This window comes from Halyomorpha halys, unplaced genomic scaffold, assembly GCF_000696795.3.
Source record: "Halyomorpha halys isolate HHAL.00 unplaced genomic scaffold, Hhal_1.1 Scaffold931.1, whole genome shotgun sequence".
Classification (NCBI taxonomy): Eukaryota; Metazoa; Arthropoda; class Insecta; order Hemiptera; family Pentatomidae; genus Halyomorpha; species Halyomorpha halys.
Window position 1 is genome coordinate 3,176 of NW_027105374.1, and position 7,070 is coordinate 10,245.

The window sequence follows — 7,070 nt, forward strand, 5'->3', positions numbered from 1 at the left end:
CTCATCTCAGAATCCATTTATATACACTTTGAAACCATAAAATTGATGAAAATTGTATATCACATACCTACAACTATATATTGAACCTAATTAAGACTCAATAATTTTAATACTATTATTACCGTCACCAAATATTTGTATTCATTATTTGTTTGTTTTTCTCCTATTTGTTATTTATATATATATTTTTTTTTTGCTCTTTCACATAGTCTTATCACTTACTTTATATTTTTGGTTACTTAACTTTAATTTTACCGTAACACTTCAGTTTTATTTTTATCATAATATACTTATATTATATGAATACATATTTATTCATCTATTCTTAATTGCCTAGGTTTTTATTTTCACAATTATTGTTTTATGGTAAACTTTCATTTCACATTGTTTTATTAGTTTATTCCTCTTCACGTGTTATTTACTACTAATTATTAACATGATTTAAGTACTTCATTTTAAATTGTATCTATAGACTTATATTTTATGGTTCTTATACTATATTTTATTTACTTATATTTACTGAACCAATGTTTTTAATAATTTCCCCATTTACTGTTTCAATATTTGTAAACTTCCACGAATTACATCACGATTGAAACATTACTAATACGATCATACAAAAAAACAGTTATCCATCTTCTTCCTATTTTTTACTATAATCATACTAATCATACAAAAGGTCATACACGAACTAAGACCCAGTCTACAATACTATCTTTCGAATAAGTCTAATTTAATGTTAAATCTACAATTTTCTTTTGTCAGATGTATCACTATCGAAATAATATTTTAAGAGTACATCTGATTCAAAAAAAAAAAAAAAAATTCAAAATATTGAATCATATTCCACTTTGCATCTGCTTAACCGAAAGCATCGTCCCTTTTTCTTATAAATATATATCACTCCTTTGCTTTGATAGTAATACATTTGACAACAAAAAAAGTTTTGATTTTACTTTCAATTGGACGTATTCCAAAGACAATAACCTATATATAGGCTATTTTTCTTCGTAAGTAATTCTACAGACTGTACTTATGGTAGGGCCTGTTACAAAGCACCCCTAGTCTACAACACTATCTTTATAATACGTCTTATTATTCTACTTATAATTACATGTTACTTTACTTATACGTAATAAGTGAAATCAAAACTTATTTTTTCTATTTCCTACTTAAGAAAGCAGTAATATAATTTAAAAAATAAATCTAAAAAAAATTCTCGAATTACTCCACCAGACTACAATGAGCCGGATACTCCTGAGACAGGTGACGTCCAGATGTCCGCCGACGAAGAGAGCCACGAGGAGTCGCGCAGCCGCTGTCTCAGTAGAAGCGCTACGGCGGAACAGTTCCCTCAGTTTGAGCGGGGTGTCGCTCCTGGTAGCAGGGGTTCGTGCGTGATGTCTGTACTAGAGTACGTCATGCCAAGCTCCATGTCGAAGTATATATCGGCTTAATGGCAATGAGAAATTAATTCACAGATCATCGAAAAATTTATTCAAGTAAATAATAAATTATTACAATTTAGTCAGCAATAATTTAGCTGTAGCTATTATATTTAATATTATTTTAAATTATTTTTTTTTTTAATTTTTACCATCCTATTATACAGCCTAGAAATTGAGAAAAATAAATTTTAAAATTGCAGTTTTAAAAAAAAAATTTTTTCTAATAATTTGACTTTGTGTTTTAAAATAAAATTGAGCATAAAAAAAAATAATGATATGTCAATTAATTAAATTATCAAAAAATATTTACAGAAATGTATGGTGCAAAATACTGCAATTTACATATAATTATGTCTACTTACGTTTTAAAAGTTAACCAGAAAAAAAAAAAAAATTGGCTTTTTATAAATAAACAAAAACTGTTCAATAACGTCAATAAAAAGTAAATTCAAGCAAATGTTTAGATCAATATTTGAGACTGATAAAAAAAAGTTAAGAAATCTAATATCTTTTGTTTTAGAGCCAGACAAACAGGTTAAACCTGTAAAAATTGAATATTTTTGTTCAAATACAATGCATAATTACAAGTAAAATTTCAGGCATAGTTTTCATAATTCAAAAAATTAACAATAACACTATACACCACCACTCAGCAAATAATTTAGTATTAAACGCCAATAATGCAAACTAAATCTTCATATTCTTTAAATTCGTTGTTTATTTTTAATAGGGTTTAACGCTCCATGTTCCAATTTAGAATATGGCAAGCGAAATACCCTGTAGGTTACCAAAGTTTCATTACGTCCACGTAATGAATACTTCGGTAACCTACTATATAAAATAAAACCCTACTACGCGCTACTAAATAAAACCCAACCTCCACGGGCCGGTTCGAAACGGCACCACTTCTCTGGAATGATTTTTAAGGCTTATATTTGTTCAACTACCATTGTGGTTTTCAATTCTTTTTTAACTAGTAACTGTTGGTCAATAAAGTTTTATAGAAAAATGTTTTATAAAATATTTCAAATAAGTAAACCTCTTCCGAATTCAAGAGAGAAATGAGATAAACTTCATAATATTGAAAAAAATAAAGCTTTTTCAAACCATTCCAATAAAAAAGTAGTACCAGAAAAATATACACTAATCATTAAAAAGAAAGTAAAAAATAATACGCATTAACAAATCCAATATAAAAAATGCCGACAAAATAATTACAAGGAATATTATCAACAGTCGTTTTTAAGTACATGGCGAGTGTAATTTTTTTTTTTTATATTACCATTCTTTAATTATAGCCGCTTAAATAAAATATTACTTTAATCATGTGAGAAAGGTCGCTACTGCAACTTCTTTTTAATACTGCTATAGATATCTCTATTTAATAAGTTTTCATAACTGAAACGCTCGTTATAAATTTTAAATAATAATAAATGTCCTAATTACAACTAAATAAATTTCTTATACCCCAGCGATTAGAAATAAAATTATGGATACACTGGTTTGGTGTACCATTAATGATTTATAATGTATGCCTTGGTTTAGTCAAAAGGTTAATATTTGATGAGCATTACAGTTAGTAGAATAACTAACACCATAAAATTTATCATACTATTTTAAATATTGATTTAAATCAATAGTTTATTTATTATAAACTTATCAGAGTATAATGAAAATTTCAGAAATTGTTATGGGTTATTTTTCTGAAATACTCTAGCAGGAATATTATTAAGAAAAATAAGAATTTCGAAAAGAGAAATATTATTAAAGGTATATTTATCTATATTTAAAACTGTTGACCCATAATATCCTTTTACCGAGTGATAAACTGGAAGGATACATGACATCAAGTTGCACCAGCTGTACCCGGTAAATATAATTCATGTGACAAAATTGTTTGGATTTGGACGCCATAGAGAGGAATATTTTAGCAAGTCAAAACTAAAAATCGTAAAATATCATTATCTTCAGTCAAAACCACCATTTTAACCATCTGAATAAACACTACCTCATATCCAATATCTCCTTTCCAAAAATCATCAGATCTAGATTGTTATTGATTAATATATATTAATAATAATAATGATAATAATATTATTTGTTTATTCTGGGACTAGTCCCATTTTTGAATAATATTACAGGTATTGAAGGAAGCTTTAGTGCCTTGGAGTAAAATACTTAATTAAAAAAAAAAATTAAATTATAAAATATCAGTAAAATAATAAATTGCAAGAAAAAAAAAATAATAAAAACGTAAAAACCAAAGGGAAACAGAAAAAATAAAACTATCTATCTTACATTGGTCACAAATGAAATAAGAACAATTAAAAAGTAGGAGATTTTAATGTTCATATAAATATTTACAATTTCAAAAATAAGTCAGAACATCAAATGTACAAAGAAATAAAATGGTAAAAAATAAATAAATTCTCTAATAAATCATAAATCTTAAGGTACATTATAATAATAAAATAAACGTGAAAAACTGAAGCAATGATAGTATGAACATATATAAGGTTAAAAGGACGACCATGAAAATAATGCAGAAGTATTTAAAACAATGAAAAATACTGCTCGAACACCGATAAGAGTCATAAAGTACCGACAGATTGTATCTTTACCAAATAGCAATAAATCTTAAAGTGCACAATGTCTTGAGGCCTTTAAGTATCCAATACCTTCAAATCTGAGATGCTATATTTTCGGGCTGATATAAACAGACTTAATTAGTTTAAGCAGAGAAAAAAAAATTAGTTAGAATTAAATTTATTGATGTATTACTACACTTGTTGATTATTAAAAGTTAGCAAAAAAAGTGGAGAAAAAAAAAAACAAAATGGAGAAAAGAAAAAATTCGAAAAAAGCATTGAAAGATGAAATCGACCTTTGAATAGAAATAGCATGAGCAGGGCTTGGGAACACTAATTGGGTAATACGTCTAGAAGATTATCCATTGAATCGGAACCAGCTTTCAAAATGACCAGAATAAAATAATTATTGATCCACGGATTTCAAGTGATCCTGGGATAAATGTTTGGGAGGCATAAAACTGACAAAAAAAGTTTTACTTTTATTAATTATTAATTAATTACTTTCGTTAATCATCTCGATAATATCCATGAATGAATCCATCATAACACGATGGTGATAAATGAATGTTGATTAATAATATGAACTGATCCAATATTTCAGTATACAGTCGGAATACAACATTCACAATTCGTTAATCGCGAATTAAACGTCCACGGTAACAAAAGAAGTGCAGAGGAAGAATTAAAATAAATAAATAAAATCATAAACTGAAAACTAATCTTTCCTTGAAAATTGTGATTTATAATTTTGTTATTTTATCCAACACAGCTTTACTGAGCACCTATGTTCATATAATTGAAACAATCCGTTTAAGAGTTTACAATCATTTCAGGATGCCATGCTCAGAAAAACTACAAACGAAATAGACAGCACAGACACATATATCGAAAATAAAAGAAATGACTTAAAACACAAATATCATCGATAGTATAGGAAAATAATATATTTAACAAAATCATACGAAGCTAGTGAACACCCGTGAAGTTGATAAAATATCAAAAGCCATTATGTTAGTTTTTAACAAACTCTAATAGAAAGTGAACTCCACCACAAACAACATATGAGTGATAATTTACCTAAATTTATAAAAAAATAAATTAATTAAATTAGATTACAGTGAATGGAAAGAGAATGATCATATACGCAGCTTAACAGAAGAAACGAAGAAATTAAAAAAAAAAATTCTTTTTTTAGTGATGATTTTGTATTTTTAAAACTTCCTTACACGCGAGAGCCCACATTTCAATTCAAGGTAATTTGAGCTTCAACGAAAAACTCTTGGTACAATATTAGTTACTTTTTTTTACAATCAATATATATTTCAAAAATTTCAGTTATCTTGATTCACTCAGTCTGTATTTGTAGATTTACAAGGCTATGAGTTAGTAAACTCAATCTATTAACAGACCAAAATTTACGTAAATACGATACCCCAGCCAGTTAACATTAATGTTAGATTCAGTATTGGCATTGGTATAGGTGACTAGTTTGGAGAGCTTGTCCGGACCAATAGCTTTTCCAGCAAACCTTTGGGGGCTACAAGCACTTAGTATCCAAGGTGGGAGTTTCAAGATTCATTTCTCGGGATCTCCTAGAAATATATACGAACTGCCCCAAGTGGGGATCAAACCCACGTTCCAAAACGATCACTGTGGAACCCACGCAAACGCGTCCCACATTACTGACATCAAATGGCTCAATTGACCGATAAATAAGTGGATTGACTGAAGACTCCAAGAACGGCATTCATACCTTTATTTATTTATGATTTATTGGCTTAAGATTTCACTGGATTTTAAACAATAAAAATTATTTTTATTGCATATAATTACATTTTTATTTTTCACGGAACGGATTTAGAGACCACGCGAATATCACGACATTTGGCTTCTCTCTTGTTTTTCCTTTCCTTCTATGTTTCCCTAATTATCTCTGTGTGCCTTTGTTTTCTTTTATCTGTCCACGCGATCCCCTTTTTCGAATTTCTCTTTCCCACAAGAACCTTGATTTCCTTCAACCTTTTGCTATATCTTTCTCTGTCCAGACAGTCAGGGTCCCATATTCCTAGTATTTCCGTTTCTTCCTTCATCTGTCTGATATATCCTATACAAAAGCTTTTGTATCCTCGGATTTGTTCTAATATTACCTTGTTTAGCCTTTCCGGAGCCATTCTTACCATATGTCCGTGGAATTTCAGTCCCCTGACCCTTATTTGTGTAAACATTATAATATTTACTAAACATTATTTCAATTTATTCCTGGATAATTTCAGTTAATCAATAAACTATCCAACAATTAAGAGTGGTTCATTCAACAACTTTAAATACTCGTTATATCAGTCCCCAAAACCACAGTACCCTTATTACACATACACGAACTTAAAACACTGGACTTGCTAACTCAAAGTGAACAGCCTTTCAATTCCTCAAGTCATTTATTTTCCCTAAATATAAAAGCACAATGACTATACATTCAAAAGTTGTAATATGCACGCCAAATATTTATTGTAAAGTATTACATTTAAATTTAAATTCTTGAAGACAGTGGGAAAAATAGTAATTCTAACACAAAAAATAATTTAGGCTGTTTTCATTCATTTTTTCTTTTCCTTAAATACTACTTTGAAGACATAAATTTATTCCCAGCATTATTATTAATTTTTTACAATAAATTTGAACTTAATTAATTATACTTTTATTTTATTGTATTTCAACTTAAATAGAATAGGTAGAAAGTGCATAAAATTAATAAAACATAATAGATGAAAATACAAAAACTAAATTTATGTATGAGAAAAATAAAAGCAAAATTAGAACAATCACAGAGATAGAAATTTATAAAGTTATACATTTAATATTCAATGCATCCTATGACTGTGATATTTTATTTTTCAAAAATATCATCTATAGATGTTGTAAATTTTCTCTAAAAGATATTACAGAAATAAAGTTTTCCATTAAATGAAAATAATTTCCATATCAGTTTTATTAATTAAATCATAAATTTGCTTTAGAATGTAAATATTGTTGA

At 27.9% G+C, this 7,070-nt stretch overlaps 1 long non-coding RNA gene across 1 annotated transcript in view; it reads left to right on the forward strand.

Annotated features, from left to right (window-relative positions):
- Positions 1–1,371: 1,371 nt before the first annotated feature.
- The window catches only part of LOC136796590 (uncharacterized), a 241,242-nt gene continuing 235,543 nt past the window's right edge, over positions 1,372–7,070 (forward strand). The window contains exon 1 of the long non-coding RNA XR_010844335.1: positions 1,372–1,502. This is a non-coding gene — a long non-coding RNA (uncharacterized lncRNA). The remainder of the gene's footprint in view (positions 1,503–7,070) is intronic.